Below are 13860 nucleotides of genomic sequence, written 5' to 3'. Positions count from 1 at the left end.
GTCCTGAAAGTACTTCATCGGACAATAGAGTGGGATGGAATTAGTAGTCCTACATACAGAGACTGGACAGTGAATTAGGATGCAAAATATCAGAAATGGTTTTAGAAGATTAAAAGAACAGCAAGTTGGGGTCTGATAATCATCCCTTTAAGTTGGCTGGGTGGGGGAAAGCAAAGGCAATAAATGTCAATTGGAGATTGATGTCTATGTCTTAGGTCTCTTAATTGTAAAAAGAAATAAATTAGAGTTTGCCCACCTGGATCTATTCACAGATTAAAGTAATCTTTCTTTAATGGGGAGGGACTATGGCTCAGTGGTAGAGCATCTGCTTGGTAAGCAGAAGGTCCCAGGTTCAATCCCTGGAATCTCCAAAAAGGGTCCAGGCAAGTAAGCGTGAAAAACCTCAGCTTGAGACCCTGGAGAGCCGCTGCCAGTCTGAGAAGACAATACTGACTTTGATGGACCAAGGGTCTGATTCAGTATAAGGCAGCTTCATATGTTCATGTTCATCTTTTTGTTTCATTCACTCTGTAACTAACTAACTAGAAGGGGGGGGGGGGCAAATAGAACTAGAGTTCTGTATTCAGATATCAAAACATACTTTACAAGTCCCTGTTTACAACAATGAGGTAAAAGGCAATTTGAAATGCTTTAATAAATATATTTTTTACAAAATGAAATAAAATATGATTGTCTTTAGGTTAGCAAAACTGCAGATTAATTTAAGGTGATGCAACATGTAAAGAGGCCATAGATGCCAAACTAGAGTAAGATAAGCACCATAAGCAAAGTCTCATTTTCTTTTATTTTCTTTTTTTTTAACAAGTTACTTTTTATTATTGAACATTTAAACACTTAACATAATAATACACCTTACATACCAAACTATATACATTTACATATCAACATCAACCTACTAACATACAACACCTAATGGAGCGATTGAGTCAATAAAAGACTATGACTTCCAAAATTTCATATCGTTTCAAATCCTAATGTTTTAGCCCACAAATACATCGGGTTCCAAGTCTCTTTACATTCTTCCACATTTCCTCCTTTCAATCTGCAAGTTAACATATCCATTTCAGCTGCTTCCATTAATTTGGACAGAAATTCATTCTTGTTTGGCGTTTGCGGCTTTTTTCAGTACTTAGCATACAATATCCTAGCTATAGTTATAATATGCAGTAACAGCCTTTTTATTTTCTTGGGTAATGTGATTGGACAAATATTTAATAAATATAGTTCTGGTACATGAGGAATACTTATTTTTAACATCTTTTGGCACCAGATGCATATTTGTACCCAATATTTTTTCACATAAACACATTTCCACCACAAGTGATATAACGAACCCTTTACTTTTGTGCACTTCCAGCACTTATCCGAGCTATTTGGAAATGCTTTAGAGAGTCTTTCGGGAGTATAGTACCAGCGGTAAACCATTTTGTACAATTTTTCTTTTAATAAAGAGGATTTAGACAATTTATTATTTTCTTTCCATATTTTCTCCCAATTATCTAAGTCAATAGTGTAGCCAAATTCTTGTAACCATTTAATCCAGCTCTCCTTTACATTTTCCTCTTGCATCTTCATTTCTAATAGCCAAGTATAACATCTAGAGATCATTTTTCTGTCAGATTCCAATATAATGCAATCAAATTTATTCAATTTTTCGAGGAAACCTAACCCCTTATCTGACTTATGCCTAGATTTAACTTGTGTTCTCAACCACCAGTCCATTTTAGAAATTACTTCTATATTCAATTCCTGTCTGACATCTAACAGGCTTTCATAAGTATAATCTTCTTCCCAGTTAAAAAGATTAGGTTGAACCGATGCTTCAACCGGAGAGAGCCACTTAGGAGTATATTTATATATTTGATTTTTAACCTCAGACCAGGTCTTATATAAGGACTTCCTTATTTTGTGTCTAAGGAATTTACTTCCTTTTATTGGGCGATCATACCATATGAATGCGTGCCACCCTTTAGCCAAGTCAGCCCCTTCCAATATTAAAAGTCTTTTATTTTTTAGAAGCAGCCATTCTTTAACCCATGTCAAAATACAAGCTTTGTGATAAATTTGCCAATCAGGTAAGGCAACCCCCCCCCCCCCCCTTTCTTTGCTATCTTGGAAGAATTTTTAACTTAATCCTTGGTTTTTTGTTTTGCCAGATAAATCTTGCTACCATTCTATTCAATTGTTTAAAAAAGGATTTGGGTAACATTATCGGTAACATTTGGAACAAGAATAATATTCTTGGAAGTATATTCATTTTAACTGATGCTATTCTCCCCATAAGGGAAATTTGTAGGTCACACCACCGTTCTAAATCTATTTTGACCTCTTTTAAAAAATTTTCATAATTGTCCCTTACAAGAGTTTTTAGTTCCGATGTTAAATATATACCTAAATATTTGACTTTCCTTTCGCAATGAAATCCTGATTTGGCTTCCAATTCTAAGATCTGTTCTTTCGTCATGTTTCGGGACAAAAACTTGGTTTTTTGATAATTAACCTTAAAACCCGCCACCTCACCATATTGCTTTAAAGTTTTCTTCAATTCTTCCATCGAGCTGTTAGGATCTTCCAAGGTAACTAATATGTCATCTGCAAAAGCTTGTATTTTATAAACTTCCTTCCTAACTTTGACCCCTCTGATCTCCACGTTTTCTCTCATCCTCTGTAATAAGGGTTCTAATGTCAAAGCAAAAAGAATAGGGGATAACGGGCAGCCTTGTCTTGTCCCTTGTCCAATCATTATTGGATCTGATACAGATCCATTGACATTAATTCTTGCCTTTTGGTTTGTGTAAATTGATTTAATCAGTTTCACCAGGTTCTCTCCACAACCAATCGAGGTCAGCGTTTTCAGCATAAAAGCCCAATTAACATTATCAAATGCTTTTTCAGCATCTAATGTTATTGCTGCGAACTGTTTCTCTGGATGCTCCTTGTAATATTCCAAAATATTCATAATCACTCTTAAATTTTGCCTCATAACTCTCCCAGGTATAAAACCTGACTGATCTTCATGTATTATATCTGGTAAAATTCTTTTCAATCTTTTCGCTAATATCGATGCAAAGATCTTATAATCTGCATTTAACAAAGAAATCGGTCTATAGTTTTTAATTTCAACTGGGTCAGTTCCTTCCTTATGCAATAACAAAATTAAAGCTTCCTTCCATGATTCCGGAATCTCATTTGTTCTATATATCCCCTCCAATACTCTTTTATAAGGTAACAAGAGAGTTTCTTCAAAACACCTATAAAATTCAATTGGCAGACCGTCCAAACCAGGAGTTTTGTTGTTTTTCTGTATCTTTATTGCCTCTATAATCTCTTGTATTGTTATTGAATCTTCCAGAGAATCCCGTTGCTGGTTTGTTAATTGTTGTAATTTAGTTTGTTCTATATATTCATTCTGCTGGGTTTCCTTCAAATTTTGTCCTTGATATAGCTTTTGGTAAAACTTTTTAACTATTTCTTCTATTTGGGATTTCTGCATCACTTCTGATTGATTCTCATCTTTTAGGGATTTAATAAATTTTTTTCCCCTTTCTTTTCTCAGCTTAAATGCAAGCCATCTACTAGTTTTATTCGCATTTTCGAAATAGTATTGTTTGGCCCAAATCAGTTTTTTCTCTAATTCCTCTTGAAGTATTAAATTTATTTGGTGTTGCAATAGCTGGATCTTCATTTTTATCTGCTCCGTACTATTTGTCTTCTGCAGGTCCTCTTGTTTCTTCAGATTCGCCAATAATTCATTATATCTACATGTTCTTTGTCTTTTTCTTCACATTGAATAGCTAATTGCTAAACCCCTAAAAAAGGCCTTAAAAGCATCCCAAATAGTTTGTATGGCAGAATCTTCCTCTCTATTACACTCAAAAAACGTTTTAATCAGACCCAGCTTTCGCCATTTTCATATAACTCAATGTCCAGCACAAAAATCTGCAGAGTCCAACGTTCAACATCCAAAAGGCATTCTGCTATACAGTTCCGTTCCCCACTCTTCAAGGAGGAGATGGCCATGGCGAAAAGCCGGCGCTAAAAACCCCCTCCTCCTCCTTTGTTTCCCAGCACTGTCTTTCGTCCTCCACGTCCGCCCCTCACGCTCCACCATACTCCACCATCTTTACAGCAAGTCCTTCCACTTTAGTTCCAGTTCTTTCTTTCTCTCTCTGTATTTCTCTCCACAACCCTCAGTTTCTGTCTCTTTTTCAATCCACCAATTTTCTTTCCTACTTTCCAGTTCCACCCCTACTCTCTCCCGACCACTTTACCCTGCTCAGTTCCTTCTGTTCAAACTTTCTTTTTCTCTCTTCTGTCACTTGTCTCTGCACATTTTTCTCCTCCGTTTCGCCAACTCCAGCTGAATCGCTCTCACATTTAAATCTCAGTCCCTCTATTTCAGTCTCACAAGCTCTCACGTCTTCTTAATCCACTTCGCTCCCCTTTTCTTCCCACTTCTCTCAACGAAAGTTTCAGTCACACAAAAAGAAAGGGGGGGTGGGAAAGTCCATAAACGCTCACCCTCTTCCGAAGCAGCTACCGCTGTCCGCTGTCAACGCTGCCATTCTCCGCCACTCTGCCAAAACAACTTTCGCCTTCCTCTCACAATGTGTACGCTTTCCAGTCAAAGCAGCATTTTCAGTTCCATCCTTCCAATGATTCCTTTTACAAGTTATTAGGCTATTGCAAGTTTACCGAGACGCTGTAGCCTCAAACACTCCTTTCTCCGGCGGCCCGGTTGGTGCCCGAGAGCATTACAAGCATCTGCCCAGGGAAAGCAGGGGTTGATCGAAGCAGCCTTTGCCGCTCCTTTCAGCCCTCTGCAAGCTCCCTTCGGCTGCGGAGGCGTCCCCAGACACCTCCTTGGGGCAAGACCCAAGGCGTACACCTAAAGGGCACACCGAGGGGACACCCCAAAGGCTTGTAATTTAGGTGTCTTCCAAGAGCACTTGGACAGGCACTCTGCCTTACCGCACCATCTTGCCTCCCCAGCAAAGTCTCATTTTCACATCAGAAGAAGAAGATAGAAGATATTGGATTTATATCCCGCCCTCCACTCCGAAGAGTCTCAGAGCAGCTCACAATCTCCTTTACCTTCCTCCCCCACAACAGATACCCTGTGAGGTGGGTGGGGCTGGAGAGGGCTCTCACAGCAGCTGCCCTTTCAAGGACAACCTCTGCCAGAGCTATGGCTGACCCAAGGCCATTCCAGCAGGTGCAAGTGGAGGAGTGGGGAATCAAACCCGGTTCTCCCAGATAAGAGTCCACACACTTAACCACTACACCAAACTACACCAAACTGGCTCTCCATCAATACTGCATCTTTTGAGAGAAGCTCTTTGAGGTCACCATGTTACATTTACACCTGTTCTCTTCCTCAGAGCCACTTGGATGTCTTTGTTTCTCAAGGTATATATAATGGGATTCATGAATGGTTGCAAAACTGCATACAAGATAGCAGCTAACAAGTCCACAGATGGAGTTAACATCTCTTTTGGTCTCATGTAAGAAAACATGACAGTTAAAAAAAAAGAGAAAACATTGTCAGGTGAGGGATGCAATACTTCCCCTGACCTGGCTTTATACTTCCCCTGGCCTGACTGAGTTTTGAACACAGCAGAGAAGATGTAACCAAAGGAAACCAAAATGAATGCAGAAAAAAACTGACCCCACAGTAAGAACACCAAAAAAAGTGAAGATCTCATTGAACTCGGTATCCGTGCAAGATATCCTTAACAATTGAGGGATATCACAGAAATATTGCTCAATAAGATTGGACCAGCAAAACTGTAGCCTAAATGTGTTTGCTGTTTGTATTATCCCATTAATTAAACGGAAGACCAATGCAGCAGCTGCCATTTGGAAACAAACATTCCAGTTCATGAGCAGCATGTACTGTCAGAACTTGTTACTTTCCTATGTGCTGTTAGCCAGACCAACTCCATGCTGTAACCTGATACTAACCCATGCTATGCTGTATAAACAACTAACACCAGATCCCAGAGCCTGGCAACATTCTGTGATCACTGAAGCGTAACCGGTAGCCTAGGGTCCCCATCTGCAGGTGGCCTTTTGAAGCCAGGCCGCTTGGCCTTCACAGCAGGGAAGCATCCTCCCTCCTGATAACAGAGCCTGGGAAGGAGACACTTGTCTGCAATCCGTGTGAAAGATGACTTTATGGTATCTCTTCTGACTGCATAAAATGTAACCAAATGCCAGTACTGGCTTTGCTGTTATCTCGTACCTCTAGCACTATAGTTCTCAATAAAGATCCTTTACTTTGTAACGAGTTTGGGAATCGTCTGAAGTTCTTCAAGTTCTGACATTATAACAGTAATCCCCCTTTTTGGGATTTATCCGAACTGGCAACCTGGCTGGATGGCAGCAAAGGCTCCAGACAACAGAGAATCCAACACTCCCCCAGAGGAGAGGCCACTAGACCCGGGGGTGAACGCAGTGGGACGCAAGATCAGAGACCCCGCACACTTCTCTACAGACGTCTTCCCCTTGCGGAGTTGGAGCCCGAGAAAGTCCACGGCTGCAATGGAGGCCGCGGACCTGAGGTACTGGGTCCTGGCAACAGGCGCGGGCGGAGACGAGGAGGACGCTGACCGAGAAGAAGGTCTAGGCGCCGGCTTCGGAGGCGGGGACCCGATCCGAGCCCTACGCAACGAGCTGTTCGACTGGGTGAAGGACATCCACGACCAGGTCTACATGTCCCGCGTGCAGATGGCCGAGGAAATGCAGCAGAACCTGGGCGCAATCCGCGACCAGATCCGCGCCCTGCAAGGGGCCCTGCCCGCCGCCCCTGCGGCACCACCGCCGGCCCCGGCGCCTCCCGTACCGGCTGGACCCGGTGACGGAGGAGGGGGGGGCCCCACGGTACCACCACCCGTCGCCCCGCCGGTGCCACCGCCCGCCGGTCCCGTGGCCCTGGGACCCCCCACGGTGCCACCCGCCCCGGCGGGTCCAGGAGCTCCAGATGCCCCGGCAGCCCCAGCCCCCGCGGGGCTGCCACCGGCAGTACTGGCCGCCCCGGCGGGAGCGGACGGGGGGGAACCCGAGAGCTGAAAATCATGTTCGATGGGGACGGAGACGAAGTGGAATACTTCACCATCCAGTGCAAAAATTTCTTCACGCACTGGGGAGCGAGCTACCCCACGGAGGCGAGCCGGGTGGACCACATCACTTCCAGGTTGAAGGGGGCTGCACGGAAATGGTACGTGGGGTTGTATGCCAGGCGTGAACCCGAGTTAGCCACAGTGGCCGACTTCCTCCAAGCCATGCTACGCGAATACGGGGACCCCCTACGAGAGGAGAAAGCCATCGAGGCCCTACAGAGGATCGAGCAAGGGAACCGCTCGACCCACGAATACGCCACCGAGTTCATGGGGCACTGCGCGGCAGCGAGGGGATGGAGCGAGGTGATGAAGTACACCGCATTCAAAAATGGGCTGAACGCGAACATCCTCGACCGGTGCTACAGCCAAGGGCGCCCCAACACCTTGGTGGGGTGGATCCAGCTCGCGGGAGAAGTGGAGACCAACTTGCAACATGTCGGGATGCACCGCCAGCAACAACTGAGCAAGAAAGGGGGGAAATCAGGCCTCGCCGCCGGCAAGACCGAAGGGAAGCGGTCCCCCACCACCTCTACCCCCGTTGCAGCCAGCAGGAAGTGCTTCAGGTGCAGCGACCCCGGGCACCTGGCAGCCAACTGCCCAGTGAAGCAGACACCGACCCCCACCCAGCCCAAGCCATCCACGAGCACCCCGAAGAAAGGGGGGGCGCGCCAAGGAGCCCAGTCGGGGCACCGTCACCGCTTCCATGGCGATTGACGAGGATGTTACCACCATTGAGGAGTCGAGCGAGGAGTCCTGGGACCCAGAGCCGGAGGAAAACGACAGCGACCTGCTTTAATCGGTGTCGCAAAGCAGGTCCGGGAGACGCCGGCACCAGTAACGGTGAGAACTACCGGGGGGTTGTTGTTCATGGTGGTGACTTTACTGAACCCTAGCCTAAAACGCTTCATGCACACCCGCGCCCTGATAGACTCCGGGTGCACGCGGGACATTATCACCCCCCGCCTTGTTGAGGCGCTGGGCCTTAAACGATCTCCCCTGCCCCACCCGATCCAATTCGAGCAGATGGACGGGTCGACGATGAAAGGGGAACCGTGCACCCAAGAGACCCAAGCGACCCCTATGGGGACAGAGGACCACTGTGGGATAGAAACTTTTGTAATAGCACCCTCATCCTCTTTCGACGTGGTGGTGGGGGTGGGGTGGCTAGCAAGGCATCAGCCGGACATACGGTGGGAAGAACAAATTGTGCGCTTCCCTGACTGGTGATGCGAGCACCACCACTGGAGAACCGACTGGGGCCCCAAAGCCCCCCAAAATGAAAGACTGTGCCTCACCATGGAGGAGGTGGGGACGATCCCTATGGAGTACCGAGACCTGAAAAGGGCCTTTAGCGAGCGGGAGGCGGACGAGCTACCCCCCCACTGCCCTACCGACTGCGCCATCGAGCTGATACCAGGGCAGGAACTTCCAAAAGCTAAACTCTACTCAATGGGCTGGGTGGAGAAAGAGGAACTGAAAAAAATTATTGACAAAAACTTAAAGCAGAGGTTCATCCGGCCGGCCACGGCCCCCCACGCTGCCCCCGTCCTATTCCGCAAGAAAAAGGATGGAAGTTTGAGATTTTGCACAGATTTTCGCGGGATAAACGGGATTTCTATGTCCAACGCCTACCCGATCCCGCTGATAAAGGACCTGTTGAGCACTGTGGCCGAGGGCAAGGAGTTTACCAAACTCGACCTCCGCGACGCGTACTTCCGCGTGCGGATCAAGGAGGGCGATGAATGGAAAACAGCGTTCAATACGCCCATGGGACAGTTTGAATACTTAGTAATGCCTTTTGGACTACAGGGAGCGCCGGGGGTGTTTATGAACTTTATCAATGAAGTGTTAAGGGAATACCTGTACAAGGGGGTGGTGGTGTACCTTGATGACATCATTATTTACTCGAAAGACCTTGAATCGCATGTACCCTTAGTAAGAAAAGTGTTGACCACATTGTATCAAAACAAACTGTATGCTACACTGTCCAAGTGCAAGTTCCACAAAACGGAACTAGACTATCTGGGATTCAGGGTGTCGGGGGAGGGACTAGCCATGGACCCCGCCAAAATCTAAGCGGTATTAGACTGGGAGCCACCCCGAACCCGACGGCAGCTCCAATCTTTCATCGGGTTCGCAAATCTTTACCGCGGATTTATCAAGGGCTTCGCCCAGGTCATGCTCCCACTCACCGAGCTTCTAAAGACGAAAGGGAGGGGGGAAGAAGCAAAGAAACCAGGCGCACGCCTAACGTGGTTGCCCGAGTGCCAACGGGCGTTCGATGAACTCAAGAGGTTATTCACGTCCGAACCCGTCCTAGCCCACCCCAATGAGTTAAAACCCTTCGTGGTGCAATGCGACGCCTCCGACGTCGCGGTGGGGGCCACACTGATGCAGATGCACTATCTCGCATGCCCCAGCACGACAGTCAAAAGGAGGAAGTGATAGACTCCCTCATCCCCCCCTCAGCAGTAGCCGGAGGAGTCACCACCCGCTCAGGGAAACAGACGGGAGCCCCCGAGCCCCAACAAAAAGAGTGCTTCGCAGCGGAAGCAGAGGCGGAAGGGGATGAACGGCCCGAAGGGCTCAAGAAAGGGGAGGGGGGACTCTGGCTCCACAATGGCAAGATTTACGTCCCCAAAAGCCTGAGGAAAAACGTGCTGGAACAGTGCCACTCCAGTCGCATAGCCGGGCATTTCGGTTACGTAAAAACACTGAACTTGGTAAACAGACAATTCTGGTGGCCCAAGCTAAAAAGAGACGTGTCAGAATTCGTCATCTCTTGCCCCACATGCATCATGGCAAAACGCAGGGGAGGGAAGCCGCCGGGCCACTTGGTCCCCCTCCCCATGGCGGCCAGACCCTGGGCGGTTGTCTCTATGGATTTTATAGTAGAGTTACCGCCCTCCCAAGGGAAAACTGTCATCTTGGTGGTTGTGGACACGTTCTCAAAACAAGCACACTTCATCCCATGCAAAAAACTCCCCACTGCTAAGAAGCTGGCTCAACTATTCTTTAACCACGTGGTCCGCCTTCACTCATTTCCGGACAAGGTCATTAGTGACCGCGGGCCGCAGTTCGTTGCCAACTTCTGGCAGGAGTTCTGTAAAATTGCAGGCATCGAGCAGGGGCTTAGCTCTGCCTACCACCCCCAGACAGATGGACAGACGGAGAGGGTGAACAGGCTTCTGGAGCAGTACCTCCGCTGCTATGTCAACTACCAACAGACGAACTGGGTCGAACTGCTAGCTTTCACAGAGTATGCGTACAACAACAGCCTCCATAGCTCCACAAAAGCCTCCCCCTTCCAGATAGTGAATGGTTACGAGGGGAAGCCCTTCCCGCACCTCCCCCTTCCAGCAGGGACACCCGAACCAACATCCTGCCAGCAGTGGTGGGAAGGGGTGTGCGAGGGTTGGAAGGTGATACAGGAAAACCTAGAGGAAGCGAAGGAGGAGTACAAGCGCCAGTTTGACAAAAAGCACTCCCCCCAATGGGAGCTCAAGGAGGGGGAAACGGTATTTTTATCGACCAAAAACCTCCCTCTGCCCCAAGGGTGTCGCAAGCTAATCTCCAAATATCTTGGTCCCTTTAAAATCAAAAAGGTAATAAACAAGGTGACCGTAGAATTAGAGGTACCCAAGTTACTGAGTAAGATCCACCCTGTTTTTCATTGCAGCCTTCTTCGCAAAGATCCTGGAGCTACATCTTGGCACCCTCGCCCTCCAGAGCCACCTCCTACTCGAGTGAAGGGCCAGAGCCACTGTGAGGTGCAGGAGATCCTGGACTCCATGGTCAGACGAGGGGTGTTGTACTACCTTATTAGGTGGAAATACTTCCCCCCGAGCTGTGATGAATGGGTCAAAGCAAAAGATGTATCCGCCCCGCAATTGCTCAAGAAATTCCACCTACTGTACCCACACAAGCCCAAGGCGAAGAGCTTAGGGGGGGCAGTATGTCAGAACTTGTAACTTTCCTATGTGCTGTTAGCCAGACCAACTCCATGCTGTAACCTGATACTAACCCATGCTATGCTGTATAAACAACTAACACCAGATCCCAGAGCCTGGCAACATTCTGTGATCACTGAAGCGTAACCGGTAGCCTAGGGTCCCCATCTTCAGGTGGCCTTTTGAAGCCAGGCCGCTTGGCCTTCACAGCAGGGAAGCATCCTCCCTCCTGATAACAGAGCCTGGGAAGGAGACACTTGTCTGCAATCCGTGTGAAAGATGACTTTATGGTATCTCTTCTGACTGCATAAAATGTAACCAAATGCCAGTACTGGCATTACTGTTATCTCGTACCTCTAGCACTATAGTTCTCAATAAAGATCCTTTACTTTGTAACGAGTTTGGGAATCATCTGAAGTTCTTCAAGTTCTGACACAGAGGATGGCAGATTGCTACATAGCGGTCATAAGCCATGACAGCGAGCAGGGAAATTTCTGCAGTGGCACATGTAACTACCAAGTAAACTTGACTGACACATCCTGCAAAAGAAATCCGATTGTCATTTATCAATGAATTGACCATGGATTTGGGAACGGTGGCAGAGATGAAGCAGGCATCTACTGATGACAAGACAGCCAGAAAAAAGTACATGGGGGTGTGAAGGTGAGAAAACAAGGTCATGGATATGATAAGAAAATTTCCCATCAGAGTTGCCAAGTAGAGTGAGAGAAAGCCCAGAAAATGTAAAATCTATAGCTCTCGCATATCAGAGAATCTTTGAAGGAGGAATTCTGTCACAATCGTTTGGTTTACCATTCGTTTGATTGGGGGAATTCTATGGAGAGAAAGGAATTAAGTATGTTTACAAATATCTCTCTCTCTCTCTCTCTCTCTCACACACACACACACACACACACACACACACACACACACAATCTATTAAGAGCAGCCTTATAGAATGTACTAAAAATTCAAATAAAATTCACATTTGTCAAATGGTTTCCAAACTGAGGTGGTCATATAGGAGAACACATTGTTCTACACTGTCCACAACCCTCCAAAACAATGCTTTCACAACTGTCCCTTTGCTGGTGATAGCTTCACTATCACATGTATTTTTCTACTGTCTGGAATACGTCAGAGAAAAATTCCTTTTAAAGTGGCTTTTAAAATATTGGAACACTTCAGTAGTTCATAAATTAAGATTATTTTTATGTCGTTACAGCAAAATTTGCACAATTGATGTAGCTAAATTCAGCTTTGTTATTATTTCCAGTTCCTAAATGTTCCTGGTGTGTGGCCCATGGGTATTTGGTGTAGTGGTTAAGTGGGTGAACTCTTATCTGGGAGAACCGGGTTTGATTGCCCACTCCTCCCCTTGTACCTGCTGGAATGACCTTGGGTTAACCATAGCTCTGGCAGAAGTTGTCCTTGAAATGGCAGCTGATGTAAGAGCTCTCTCAGCCCCAACCACCTCACAGGGTGTCTGTTGTGGGGGGAGAAGACATGGGACATGATAAGCCGCTCTGAGTCTCTGATTCAAAGAGAAGGGCGGGGTATAAATCTGCAATTCTTATTATTATTATTAAGCCTGAATAAAGTGTATTTGTCAAATGTATATCCAAGGTGAGAAAGGAAGAAGTCCAGTTACAAATATACAATGAACATGTGCTTGGAAGCCTTCTGTCCTCTCCCAGCTTCCTCAGCATGGAGATACATATATATTTGTATGCCTTTGTTGTTACTGTAAGCTGCCATGAGATTCCTTGCAAGGGAGGACAGTTCAAGTTTATATATTTATATTCAAGTTTATATTTTTGCTCAGTTAAAAAAATAAATAAATCCACTGTACTTCACAGAAATATGCTAGACAGATCCTGATGTGCTAGACAGAGATTAAGCACCCACATGACCAAATATACCTCACAAAACAAAATAAGATTACTAACATCTTCATTTCTGTTCAGAGTTGCTGCACTTGAATGTAAATAGATGGTGAGGAACTGGGAGAAAATGGGACATAATTGTACAGAGGAGATTGCCTCATCTCTTCTCTTGTAAGAATTTCAAGTCTCTGTTCTACTTCTATGGCAATAGAGACCTAGAGGGAAAAATTAAAATAGTTCTTGAAAAAGATGGCTACACCCACAAGGGAGATTGTGATGCCAAGGTCACAAATATTTTGCAACCTTTCTTTGAACACCGATAGCTGGTGCTGAGTAGCTGAGACTGGGCCAGGCAATGGGTTCCAACGAACAAAAGGGAATCTCAGGGCAACTTATTGCCTTGACTTATTGCCTTATTTGACTTCTAGGGGATGGAGATCTCCTTCCTCCGGCTCCAATTGCTTACCTATGCTCTAATGGCTGGCAGAAGGGGGAAAATGGAAAATAACTGATCAGAGATGATGTTATGTCACTTCCAAGAAAAACATGAAAATGACACCATTCCTCTTTAAGAATTGTTAGAAATTCTATGGTAAAATCATAGAGGGCTCAACAATATAGAAGGAGACAGTCTTCAAGTGGCAATTAAAATAGCCACCAAAGGTTGTTCACATTATTCCACCAATGGCTAAATGTCCAACTAGGACTTAGGAGACCTGCTTCCATATCCCCATGTTCTATGAACTGTACTAGCTGACCTTATACCAATCATTCATTTTAAGCCGTACCTAACAGAAGGTAGAATGGAGGAGGGGAGAACCATGTAAGTTTCTCTGATCTCCTTGAAGGAAGAATTGGATAAAAACATTTCCACATATGAGT

At 45.9% G+C, this 13860-nt stretch overlaps 1 pseudogene; it reads right to left on the bottom strand.

The window, feature by feature from the left end:
- Positions 1 to 5348: 5348 nt before the first annotated feature.
- On the bottom strand, positions 5349 to 11908 carry LOC132584481 (olfactory receptor 14C36-like; annotated as a pseudogene).
- Between the last annotated feature and the right edge of the window lie 1952 nt (positions 11909 to 13860).

Source organism: Heteronotia binoei, chromosome 15 (assembly GCF_032191835.1).
Source record: "Heteronotia binoei isolate CCM8104 ecotype False Entrance Well chromosome 15, APGP_CSIRO_Hbin_v1, whole genome shotgun sequence".
NCBI classification, from domain to species: domain Eukaryota; kingdom Metazoa; phylum Chordata; class Lepidosauria; order Squamata; family Gekkonidae; genus Heteronotia; species Heteronotia binoei.
This window is presented reverse-complemented; position numbering and strand designations above follow the sequence as displayed.